At 34.3% G+C, this 14,001-nt stretch overlaps 1 long non-coding RNA gene and 1 pseudogene across 1 annotated transcript; both read left to right on the top strand.

The window, feature by feature from the left end:
* Window positions 1-1,332: 1,332 nt before the first annotated feature.
* Window positions 1,333-2,930, top strand: LOC138334589 (3-galactosyl-N-acetylglucosaminide 4-alpha-L-fucosyltransferase FUT3-like; annotated as a pseudogene).
* A 7,781-nt stretch (window positions 2,931-10,711) lies between these two features.
* Window positions 10,712-13,609, top strand: LOC138335405 (uncharacterized). The gene is made up of 3 exons (XR_011210275.1): window positions 10,712-10,912; window positions 12,134-12,239; window positions 13,434-13,609. It is a non-coding gene; the product is annotated as an uncharacterized lncRNA (long non-coding RNA).
* Window positions 13,610-14,001: the final 392 nt, after the last annotated feature.

The raw sequence follows: 14,001 nt of genomic DNA, 5'->3' as shown, positions 1-14,001 counted from the left end.
AATCAAATTCCTTTTTATAATCGACAAAACAACAGTATAATCGTTTTCGTTTTCTTAGTGCCCTATCTACCTGACATTGCAGAGCGAAAATGGCATCTACCGTTGACAGACCTTTCCGGAAACCAAATTGTGCGTCGGTTAATTTATTATAATTTTGATCAACTGTAACGAGCCTTTCATTTAACACAGAAGTGAATATTTTACCAAGACAACTGACTAACGTAATTCCTCGGTAATTATAAGGATTTTTCTTTATCTCCCTTTTTAAAAAACAGGGATACATGTACCAATACTCCAAATAGGATCGAAATTGTCCCGAATCAAATACTTGGTTAAATATGGTCCTAAGACATGGAATAAGAAAATCTTTTGCTGTTATAAAAAGTTCATTGTACAAACCAAGTCCATAAGCCTTATTACGTTTGAGTTTATTTATTGCCATTTTTACTTCTCTTTCAGTTATATCATTGTCTAGCTCTTCGTACGATACCGTTCCATTATCTACGTCATATTCTAGTAAGAACTCTGCCGCCTCTTCATTTGCATCTACACTCGTCAGCTGCAAGTTTCTAAAATGATCATAAAAAGCTTGTCTTGTTATTTTGCCATTGTTTTGCCTACTTTTTTTCTTAAACATTTTATGAAACCTTTCCGGATTATTTTTCCTGAGGAAATTCATTAAATTACCTTGATGTCGTTTGTACCCTCTCTTTAGTCTAGCTTCGAATTTCTTATACTGTTTTTTCTTGTCAATAAGCTCACTGTGGTTTTGTCTAGATTTACATCGACAAAAAATTCTTAAAGCTGATCTCATATTCGATTTATGATACTTGTTTCGAATTTTTCATTTGAAAATATAATAATATATTATAATAAATTTAATATGAAGGTAAACGAATGACAGATCCTCTATCTATCAACAAGACAATAACTATTTGAAACGTTTAAATATTAAGCCTTCGTCCAAAATTTGTATATTTGGTACCTGTAAACAAGACATCCCTTCAAAGGTAGACTGGGTTGCCTATCGTAGTTTTTCTATCCTCCGCAAGGTTTCGCTACGAATATACAACTAGTATTTATGAGCACAGCCTAGCGGATAAAATTGGTACTAACGCAGATAACCCCGTCTCATCCTCGATACTCCAGGGGTTCCGATCACTTACGATCTCTACACCCCTGGACTATCTCATAGTAAAACTGGAGGCAACAGAATAGAACAGGTAATTTAATCATTTGATGTACATCAAAAGAGCCGTGTAACGGTAAACTGTTGTTGACTGTTTTTTCAAGATACATTTAGGAAATTCAAAGCTTTATTTAAAGACCATAATGAGGTAAAAACGGTATAAAGCTAGTATATTAATAATCCGAAATAAAAGGCCAAAATAAATTCAAAGTAAAAGTAAAATCATTTCTAAAGACATATTTTCGATTCCTGCTTATTATCGAGATTTTAGGTGTATCAAACAGTCACGTAATCAGTAAATAAATAAATAAATAATTTAAATAAATAAATACAATAGATGATAAATAAATAAATAAATGTTCTCCTATTTTTCAGAAAAATGACACTTTGGCATCGATTTTCCCCCAGACGTTTTGTAACTATTATCAGCATCATTATCATCATCGGATTGGCTTTATTCAAGTACATGGAAATATTGGACACTTCGCCAAAGGAAACTGTTGCTATATTCCATCAGGGATATATTTCATATATAAGAGATATTACAATAGGAAATTCCACATCGACTCACTATCTAGCCAACAGTATAATTCGGAAAAAGAAGAACATTTATTTCTACAATCCAGAATTCTTCCCCGTGTTTGATGATTGGGTAGTTGATACGTGGGGAACAGGAAAGAAATTTGAAAACTGTCCGGTATCCGATTGTATTGTAACTAAAAACAAAAACATATCCATGGACAAAGTAGATGCCGTTATCTTTAAGCCAAGGGCCATGCGATACTGCCCTCCAAAGAAAACTCCAGGTCAAGTTTGGATATTTACTGAATTTGAAAGTCCAACTTACTATTTCCAAAAAGAAGTGTTTTTACGCCCTGAAGAATAAAGTGAACTGGACCATGTCATATCGCCGCGATGCTGACTTTACACTCGAACATGCCTACTTTAGATAAAGCAGTAAACCCAAAAATAACCAGAAAAATTTGGATGAAATTTATGCTAAGAAGAACAAGATGGCTGTGGCGTTTATAAGTAACTGTAAAGCACGTAGCAAGAGACATGAATTTATCAAACTTTTACAGTCTCATGGTATCCAAGTTGACATATTTGGATCATGCGGAACTAAATTGAAGGAATGTGACAACGATCTTCGCTATCGTGTGTTGTGTCATAGCTTTTTTATAGTATATGGAGCATCAGGGAGTCACATTGAACGGGCGAACCAGATTGCTTCGTTTCAGAACCCAGTTCTTCCAAAGTATAAGTTTTTTTCAGTTTCTTCGCTATCGTGCATGCTTAATATATAGGGTCTGAACCAATTGCTTCGTTTCAGTTTTCCAAAGTAAAAAATGCCCTTTGTTGGGATTACACGACATAAAAATCTCAACATCGTGTCATGCAGCATCCAATAGTGCCAGTAATACGAGATGGCAGTAACACAACCATATTTCACCCCCCTCATTCCGACCTTAACACAAACGACTACAAATCTGTGAAAGAACTTGCTCAACATATGAAGACGTTAGCTAACAACAAGACCGCTTATTTGGAATATTTTAAATGGAAGCAATATTACGAAACAGAAGATATGTTTTTTGAATGGAACGCTGCATTTTGTAGTATTTGTGAAAGACTAAACAATCCGGAGAAACACCGCCGTGTTTACCGTGACGTAGCAGCTTGGCACATAAACCCAAACGGAAAACAAGCATGCCATAATGCATCGGATCTGACTCCTTAGGTCAAACCTTTACTGGGTGAGGACTATGATGAGAAAACGTCACAATAACTGCCTTAGTTGCCTGTGTGTACTCAGGATTTTTTTCCTGCATTGACTAAACGAACCTGAACCGGGATATATAATTATGATACGTCAGAACGATGAAAACCGATTAAAAAAACGACAGGTAAAAGGTTACACAATACGTCGCGTTATTCCACTCCCATGCCGTTTTATAAGTGTGTTTGATGTTGGATAAATAAATTTGATATTCCAGTAGACGTTCCGGACTACTAATTAGGCGAGATTTTAACCTTGGACTCGAACTTCTTACTTCAGTGTCACGTCACAAATTGTTCTTATCGTCATTATTAATCGAATGACGTCATACTGCTGTTCTTTGATCGCTGTATGCAGATGCAGGACAAACCACTCCTAAAATCGGATGTGTGACGTCATCGGATTGCATGCTTTCGTATTCCTACAATAACCTGTCAACTCAAAATTGTTATTTATTCAGCGTTACATCTAGCCGTACGATTAGCCGTTCGGTGATTTTGATAAAATTGACGCACATATGCCGGGCTTGAACTAGGTTAAAATGGTTGATGATTATTTGTCGGGAAGTAGATTATCGTTCAAATATCTATATAAAATAGAGATTAAAAAAGGCGTTCTTTAAGTAGTAATGCATGGAATAGTTGTTCATAATTTAAATGATTTGTTCTTAAAACGCACTTCATTTCCGACACAAAAATTGGAATTTGCTCAACAACAATAACAACTTTTAAAAACCTATATAGACACTTACTCTAATAATTAAAACTTTTCTCCATTCTCTCTCAGAATATATTCAATCGACACCAGAAAGATATGTTTCTGACACTGAAAACGATCTGCTCCAAATTCTGAACTCTTCACTAATTTCTAGGTTCCATAACAGTTCAAAAAGGCAATACTATATCACCTCATAAAGTACGTGAAATAAAAAAAAATGAAAGAGCATTCACGCTTCAGTACAATAAATAGCCAAAACAATATGAAACAAATATGACCTACTTAATTTTATTTACCGTGGCGTCATGATCACATACAGAACATTCCGAGGATTGTTTGTTTATTTAATTAATTAAAGACCTATTAAAGTGATGTATGCCGTAGAAGGGCGAAAACTATGTACTATAGAAGTAATTATATAATAATGTTAGCATTAAAATCATTTCCAGTTCTTATTGGTACTAAAAACCTATGCATTGAAATTGCTACAATTCTCAAAATGTTGGTACCTTTTGTTACTAAATAACATATTAAAGGCTCATCTTGATTCCTGAATATGAAAAATACGGCACATATAACTTTACCAGCTATGATTAAATAAGGAAGGCCTCCCATGTATGTAGCGTGTATGCAATGCATATTGCGTGTTTTGGAAGACTGCGGTATATCCGAGGATGAACAGTAGAACAGTAGAATATACAGTAACATTTTTACTAAGTCATGTTCATGCAGAAAAAAACCCAATGCCGACATGATTATCCTTGGTAATGCAATACAATTGATAAGACTCGTACCAATCATAACTTTATACAGTAGGCAAGCAAAGCTCAAACATGTAGTTTGTACAAAATAACCTTAATTTAAAGTCTAAGATGTAGTACTCTGACATTATTTTTCAATGTTTCTTTCTAAATCATCAAATACATATACGTAAATATAAGAAAATGACTCTTCAAAAATCTGGCCTTCTTGCTTTACAATTCAATTTTAAAATAAAAAAAAGTTTCTGAAATATAATATAATATACATCACCCATGTAATTGCAAGCAATAGATAATAATATTTTCTATTTATTTTATCTGGCTTTCGTTCAGTGAATGTGTTTTTGTCAAATAACCTATCTTGTCTCAATCTATATAACTTTTTTCAGGATTTATTGAAAGACATGTAAAAGCTTTTAACATGTTTAATCTTGTTTAAAGAGAAACTAGGTTATAAGATAACGAAGTGATGTGTCAACTGCAAATTGGTTTACTAAAAAAATGTTTATGGTAATACCACTTTGGTTGATTTTTAAAGCCGATCTAAGGAGTTCTACATGAAGAATATACGGACACAGAGGGTCACTCTGTCGTACCCCACGTTGTCAAAACTTCAAAACAATTTTAGCAATGGTCAATATTAAAGGTAGGTCTCGCCCAATGAAATATATAAAGAATACGAAATTGAAATTTATCCTGTACATAGATATAATCTTCAGTTCATTTTCGATGCATACAGCGAAAAATATGGGTGGTCATTGCCTAGCTTGACCAGGAAAATACTCCTCTAAAAATAGAGCGAAGTCAAGCTTTACATGGAACATGGCGTAATTATTTTTACCAACACGAGGCCGCATCAACAAACGGAAGCGTGCAACAAAATGTCGGTTAGAAGTGACAGTCTTGTCACGGCATGTTTAGTCAAAAAAAAAAGAAAAAAAAAGACAACAAGTCGAAGTGCGATGGATTGTTTATACATAATATATATAGAACACTTCAAGTTACTTACATACGCTCGCTAGCTTAGTACATCAAACATGTTATGTTGTTAGTCTGCTGCTGTATGTGCTCTAGCATATGTTTTGAAATTTAACTCACCATGTGCAACATGAGTCCCAATAGAATCGGGCGAGTTCCGCTTGAGATGTGGCTTCTGTTTCTTCTATTGCTACATGCCATCTCTGAATTTCATTCCCTAGAGATATCCTAGGGTGCTACCGATTCCATTCTAATTTCCTCCTCTTTGTTGCCGATTCAGATACATTTTTTTCTTCACAGGCTTATATTCACCCATTTTGTTTATGTTTAGTGCGTAACAATGCGCATGAGCCAAGCTTCGACAACACAATCCATCGCAGCTTCATTTGAATGTTATCCTGTCAGCCTGACATCGTGATAAATCAAGGATTTCCTTCAATTTTGTATTCAAGATACATTTGTTCAATATCATACGCATTTAGAAATTAAATTGATGTATTTTTTAAAATGTTTTTCGCTTATCGGATATGACAAAAAAAATTATTTGGTTGGGCGAAACCTACCTTTAAAGTGAATAGTCGGGCAAAGGAAACCAGTCTAAATGCGTTCTTTGGCCTTCCAAAAGTCATTGTATACCATAATGATGGTCAAGTTCTGCTTACGGTGTCCAGTTTTGACCATTGAAATTTTGGGGAAGCCCCGTGTAAATTTAGCACAGTTCTAAATATAAATTCGCCAAACTCTTTGAAAACGAGGCTGCGTGGAAATGTCAACATGGACATGTGTTTCTCGGTCGTGTCGGTTTCGTTTCGTGTGATAAACCACTAATGCGGTATGTAAATTGTTGTTTTGAGATGATACATTTGATGCAAATGAAGTATTCTTACATTAATGACAATGCTTTGTAATCATTTTTCGATAAAAGCATCTTTATACATGGAAATCGACACAAAATATTCGGCCGATGCAGAGATGGGGCCCCGGCAAGAGGCAATTATTGCAGCATCGCATTCGTCGTATTTTACATCAACCGAATCATGAAGGTTAAATCAGAGATTTCAATAGTAATGATATTTAAATTCTCTGGTTAAACCTTAACATAATTTCCCATTTAAAACCACACGAAAACGTTCCATACAACTTCCATGCATGTAGCTGTCAAAGATGTGAAAATAAATTAGCTCATACATAGATATTTTACAAGTACGATATATGTGTTCAATTATTCGTGTAGTTTTTTGCAGAGATTTAATTAAATTATCTATGTCTCTGGGTTTTTTTTGTAAACAATTGCGTCATGGCAAATTAACATACATTCATCGGGAAGGCCAATCAGGTTCTAGGGGAGTTTTGATTACACTTTGGTACATTGTGTACCTGTGTTTGAAAGACTAAAGAAACATACCACCTGAATTGAATTTCATTATATATAGCAAGTAAAATCGATCTTTCTAAATGTTATATTTTTAATATATATATATCTTTGCATCTATGACCAAAATTAACGTTTAGCTATTTAACAAAACGCCTTGAAATAAGAACATTAATAAATTAACCTGGATTTATATCGTCACTTACAAATTAGAGTTTGGATTTTTTTTTTCGTTTTATATTATTTCTCTGTGAAGACAATCCCGGTAACTCGGATTTCTTTCTGTTATACCCCCATTCCCTTGTGAAACTAGTGATTACTACTACTAACCCCTGTAATTATCGCCACCGATAGCGGCGACAGTGGACTGTTACAATAAGGTGTTATATTTCCATTTACTTTCAGTTTCCCGTTTAATCTATGTTAAACCAGATGGGCAATATCTGGCTTTGAACTCCAATCTGGTCCAGCGTATGAATATCTTACGTTTCCGCCGCGTCACTGACAATGTATTCAATGTATACTTACGCCTATACATAACGGTCAAATAATTTCAAAAGTGGTTTTAAAGTTGTGTAGTCTATGAAATCTAATACATTATATGTAGTATTATCGTGTTGACAAAATCACTTGTATTAAAAAAGGACATCGCATAATTTTCATTTGTTCGCTTGTTTCAAACCGTTTTGTGCTGAACTATATTCAGAAGCTGATGCTATTGCTGTTCCGTCTATTGAACTTGGTGACGTCAACACTAGCGCAAGCGGGAAATTTAAATGATATACGTGTGTAGTTTTGAATTCGAATGATCGTAATGGAAATATAAGTAATAAACTGTTACCAGATTGGACATACAGTTGATATGAAGCCCACCCGTCCGAAAGATAAATATTCATGGCGCCCTAACGGCAATGATTTCTATTTATCTTCCTTCCAGATGAGCTTCATGTCAACTGTATATCCAATCTGGTAACAGTTTATTGCTTAAATGACAATACTCTGATGTACTTATATATGCTGCATGTAGATGTAACTCAAAACATTGATTCACGTGTATAATAAACTGTTTCAACAGGAAATAGTATCGACGAGATACATCTACAAATTATTACACACATAAATGTATATACATCAAAAAGCATTGCATCTACAGTCAGTGGCCATGATAAAGTAAGCAAGTGAAAATTTTACTATACATTTTTTTAGTAATTTTACATATTTTTAATTGTTATTCCTAAAGTCATATCTTATTATGCTTTAACCCATTGTTTACTTGATTGTAAACATCAGATCTATTTGATCTGCTAAGATGAATTCTTCACAAATATTGTCAACAGTTATCCAGTTGAGTTATACGTAATTTAGACAATTTAGATAGACACGAACTTATCTGTGTCCTATTAGGGTACGTCCCTGATTACATATAGGAACTATTACCGAATGATGGGTAGTCTATTAGATTTGCTTATGATTGTTGTTGTTTTTCTGTGAAAGCTGCGTTTCAGTAATCACTTCCATATTTTTTTGTTTCTAATTTTTTTGTCTTAAAGTTTTGTATAAAACTCTTCACTAATGGCGGAATAAAGTCAAAGAAGAAAAAGAAGTATAGACATGTGATTTTTATGACACCGTTTTACTACTATAGACAAAGAAGGAAATGGCGGCGTCATTTCAAACGTTGTTTGGATACAATCATATAAACGTTCACAACTAAGACACATTGCAACGGAAGAACATGTATAATATTTCAAAATAAGCGCTAGAAAAAGAGCTTTTGTGTTGTCAACTGTGAAGTTTTTACGTTTGGAGAAAAAAAAAAATTGCGATATACTGTATTATGGCCACTGACTGTACGTTTTATGACACACGTATACGTAACGAACATCACGCAGAAGTCTAATTTAAAGATGCTCTACCGCTGACAAATGGTATTTTTTCACTATCAAATGCAGGAGTAGACGATGTAGTATTTTTCTTCTGTTACTAAACTAACGTATTTTACACCATTACCACCATTGAAAAGTTTGAGCTTCTAATTTTACTTCAAGTTAAAAATATGAAAAATAATTAATTGCATCCCGAAAAAAAATCTGTGGCACTACACAAATTATTGTTCAAATAATGAATATCATTTATGCTCTGTCGGCGGTGGAGCATCTTTAATGAAATATAAAATCAGTGATAGCATAGATGATAAAACAATTAAGTAATACATCAATATCCACCGACAACAGGGATAGTGAATATGGTTGATAGCGTCTGGAACTGTTTACCAGAGTCGGTCGTGAATACAGAAACCGCTAAAGACTGTTAACTCCTACTGGGAAACCATCTAAAGGACAACATGCATGGTTATTACTGATACTTTTTTCACCTGAATGTACTTTACTATTTACAACATATAATCTGTGTAACATGTCTTATGATATGAGGCTCTCGGCCTGTATGTCCATAGTTTTCAATTAGATTAAATTTAAGATGCTCCACCGCCGACAGAGCATAAATGATATTCATCATTTGAACAATGATTGGTGTTTAATCGGGTATATATATATATATATATATAATTAACACAAAAATAATATAAAATAATTTACTTCGCCTTTAGTGTGCATGCGCAATCAATAATTCATTTCATATAGGATATAGTGGCACGGAATTTTTTCGGGATGCAATTAATTATTTTTTATATTTTTAACGTGAAGTAAAATTAGAAGCTCAAACTTTTCAATGGTGGTAATGGTGTAAAGTATGAAACTTTTGTAACTGAAGAAAAATACTAAATCATCTGCTCCTGTTTTAATAGTGAAAAAAATACCATTTGTCAGCGGTGGAGCATCTTTAAATTTAATGCACAGTCGTTACCATATCGTATTCCCTGTCTATATTATTAGGGTTTTTTTCTAATAAAAAAGGCCAAATGACACAGACAGGTTTAGAGGACTACCCATGGTCTATCTAAATCATCAACGGGCAAGTCTATAATGTTACGGAGCATTTCAAATAAGTGGTTCAAACGGTCCAGCCTTCCGGGTCCATCATTACGTACCTTTTACAACACTGCGACGGGGCGCGGGCCGACATCAAGGAAGCATTGCATGGACTGGCGTAACCTCTCCGGACACGAACTGACCACTGACCAGTATAAATATCTTGTGGTCGTTCAGACAAATCATTCTATACCTGCAGCGTAAGGTGAGTGGTCGGATTTAGAATTTTACAGAATTGTTTTATTTCTCTTATTTTTAATAATCGTACTTAATTAATATTCGTTAATCATGTTGAACGTATGTTTCGTTTTTCGTCTCCCTATAATAATTTATTATCTACATGTAAAATATTTTCTTTTTCATGCACTTGTATAATGTTTTCTTTTCTGGTAAAGAAGCTAACCGACCGGAATCTTTACATATCTTTTTCGAAATGGGTCCTATTTCCTTGCATTTCTCGTGTAGATTTCAAATGTGTAAAGAAAAAAATGAGGTTTTCGAGCTGCTTTGTTAGATACATGTAATAAGTATTTACGCAGAAAATATATACAAATGTACCTTCTGTACAAACTTGCTTACCAAAAATAGAAAAATAAAAATGATAAAGTACTGTTTTCTGTGATGTTCGTAAGGATGTAACCACAAAGTTATTTTCATAGGTCACTAGTGGGCGAATAATACAACCAATGTTTTGATAAAGAAATGGATATGAAAAAAAATTAAATCTGAAATGGGTTGTATTTGAGAAAGGACAATTCCCTCGATTTACAACGTCAGAAATATGAAAATCGGCGAGAAAACCATTTCTGATTTATCAATTTGTACATGCATTTGTCTAGCTGCGATGACGTAGCTCTGACCGACGGACGAATGCCGGGAACGGAGTGGAGGCAGGGTATGATTATTTGTTGGTCATAAAAACCTTTCTTTTCTTCCTGTAGAATCCTCGGTCGTAAGGCAAACCAGTCAAGATGAACAAGACTTTGATGCTTATCCTTATCCCCTGTCTGGTGGCCTTCGTGGCGGCCCAGTATTACCAGCCAGGATATGGAGGACCTGGATATTACTATAACTACGCCCTCCAGAGCGCACAGGGAGCCAAGACCAGCAATCTCCTCAATTTCGGTTAGTAATAACCGGATTTCTTGTGACCATTTAATTAAATACACTTACCTGTAATTGCGTTGAAATCGACCCTGAGAAACATGTCTTATTTAACAGGTGGTCTTTATACAGAGGTGGTCGTTAAGCCAGGTCTGACTGTATTCAGATGTTTATATGTAATTAGTTCAATGTTTTCTAAAATGCCGTAAAGCTAAACTGATGTTCATGTCGTAATACAAATTGTAATTTTCATTCGGCCTTATAGAACGTCTAAATTCATTACCGCTGTACGTGTACTCCGAAAGTGTAATTTCTTATTTGTAATTGCATTAAACAATAAATCATGTACAGATTATAATACTCTTTCATATGTGGATATGAAGAATATGGATATCTACCAGAGGGTGACAAAATGTCGTAAAATCCGAGGCTTGCCGAGGGTTTTACAACATTTTGTGAGCCCTATCCTTCATATACACGTATGAAAGAATATTTTTCTCTCATACCTCGACGTTTTATTGCAGTTTTAGTACTATGATTTTCCGCACATTTAAGGATTAACTTGAATAGATTTTTTATGTATTCAAATTAATCCTTACCATTCAATTTACTAAAGATAATCTCTTCAATATTCGAAATTCATTTTGGGACTCTTTTGTCTATGAAATCATTACGCCGTCATCTCAGCCAATCAGAAGCAACGTTACTAACGGCGACGCCATTTGTTCCTTTATGGGTTGATAAAGTAAATTTTTAAGCCAATGAAAATGCTCGTAACAAGCAAAATTGAATTATTTTGAAATCAATTCGAACGATAACGGCATGGACTGCAAGTCAATTCACCATAAATTGAAAATTGATATGTTCAACTCAATTCCCGTTGTTTGTATTTTTAAAAGTAAATCCAGACTAGTTTCTGAAAAAAATTGTTAAAATTGCACACACACACAAAAAAAAAAATATTTTGTTAACGCTGTGACGTCACGAGGCTTTATTGTATGGGTAGCCATTCAATACAGCTTCAGGCGGCATGAGTGTATTGCCCTAGACCAGCCAGTATCACATGTGTAGGTATGAAAGAAATAATTTATCTATCAATCATAAAACATGTGTTTTAGCTAAAGCAGCATTTTTTTTCCAAATATTTATCAGTCAAGAAGAGCATTTTTATTTCAAAACTAAAACATCACGATTATCATATTCTATTTATCACGATTATAATATTCTATTTCTCTTTCTCAGGTCTTCTTTTCTTCGCCATCCTGATCCTGACCAACGCCACCGGAAACATCGCTGGTTAAGCGTAGATCACAAACGCTGACATGTACACTACACAAATCATCAAATGGTGAGATTTTGTGTTATTATATATGCTAACTAAACAGCAAACCGTACATTTAATAGAAATTTAATAGCTTCGAAAAATATTTATAGGAGAACATGCAAACAAGGCCCACTACCTTTCCGAATCGGCTTTTAAATTTTAAATGGGAATGTAAAACGAGATCGATAATTTTGTAGAGTTGCAAAAGTTATCAACTTGTTGTTAATACTACACGTATCATCACCTTCTGAACAATTTGATTTAAATAATTAAAATGGTATTATTCATAACGCGGGTCGTCTTATGTTTCCCGCCGTCGTCCTAAATACCGCGCGGTAGTTGACTATCACTGCGCCACTACCAGACGGCAAAACAGTGAAATGACTCTCCACTGTTATGTTTGATGTTGTAACCTTAGGCCATAAATATTTATTTTGTGATGTTATTAACGTTTTTAAGAAACCTTTATGTTTTACTCCGGAAAGTTAGTGGGCCTTTAAATAGCAGCCCAATTATTAAATTAATACAGTGTAAAAACTCAACTGTTTAAAGGGACAATTCACTCCAATAAATAACCAAGAAGCAAAATATGGCATAAATGTATTGTTCTACATTTCTTATGAAACATATGACATAAATTATTGACAAATTCCACGTCAATGTTTAGTATTTTAATTGATACCATTGTAATTACAAATCGTTGATCAACACGATTAAGCAGGTACAAAATATACGCTGTACCCATATCCAAGCCAAAGTCACGCACGTTAAGCAAATGAACTACATAGCCACGTTTGAGGTGATAAAATGATTTTTAGGCAAGATAATTCACCTAATAAGGTAAACACACTACTGTCAGAGCGATTCGAGCAGTTCTAGACAAAAGTAGCATTACTATACGAGCAAGGGACAGGGTTCGGCATACAAGATGTTTGACCACAATTAGAATGGCGGACAACGAGCGAGTTTGCACATTTCACACGCATTTCACCACCATGGGCTTTTCTGGCATATCACAGTAAAACCGGCTGATCTAATTTCCATTAGAACTGGATTTTTTCTGATATATGTACAAATTGTAATGTTCTCTTAGACTGAATTGTCTCTTTAACTAAATAGCATTGTTTTGAAGAAATTTGATTTTTTTTATATATCTTTAAAGTCTTTGGTATTTTATAATTAAACAATTTCTTAAAATCCTATTGTTCTTCTTTTCAGAATTCCACAGACGTCCTGTTATTGTGATATTGCGCCTTGTTTTAATTTGTTGTTCAATCTGATTAATATCGTATCTTGATATACTCCCCGTTCTGGTAAATTTCCTCAGTTAGATCACTCATCTGATTACTTGTTGTTTGAATAAAACCATTGAGCCAAGCCCAGTTTTTCCACACTTTTGTTTTGTTGAAATAATGCCGAGTTTATTTGTGAGTCTATTCCTTATTAGCATATTACAGAGTTATCTGCCCTTGTGGGTAGATATTGATTGTTATGTCAAATTGTTCGCAGAAAACGAAAAAATCTCTTTCAGGGTTCATTGCAGTCCTCGCAACATATAGGGACCGCAATGCACCCGAGAAGAGATTGGAAAACAACTAATATTTGCTAAAAGTAATGAGGTCCTAATTCACTATGAAGGGAGATAACTCTGTATAAAACCTAATCATTTGACCCCAGTGCATGGTCTCTTCTGGTTCTAAGTAAAAACCAACAGTTAAAACTTTAAGTATGACTCTTTAATAATCACCACTTACAACCATAAGGAACAGACTGAACCAGTAATACT

This window comes from Argopecten irradians, chromosome 11, assembly GCF_041381155.1.
Source record: "Argopecten irradians isolate NY chromosome 11, Ai_NY, whole genome shotgun sequence".
NCBI classification, from domain to species: Eukaryota; Metazoa; Mollusca; class Bivalvia; order Pectinida; family Pectinidae; genus Argopecten; species Argopecten irradians.
This window is presented reverse-complemented; position numbering and strand designations above follow the sequence as displayed.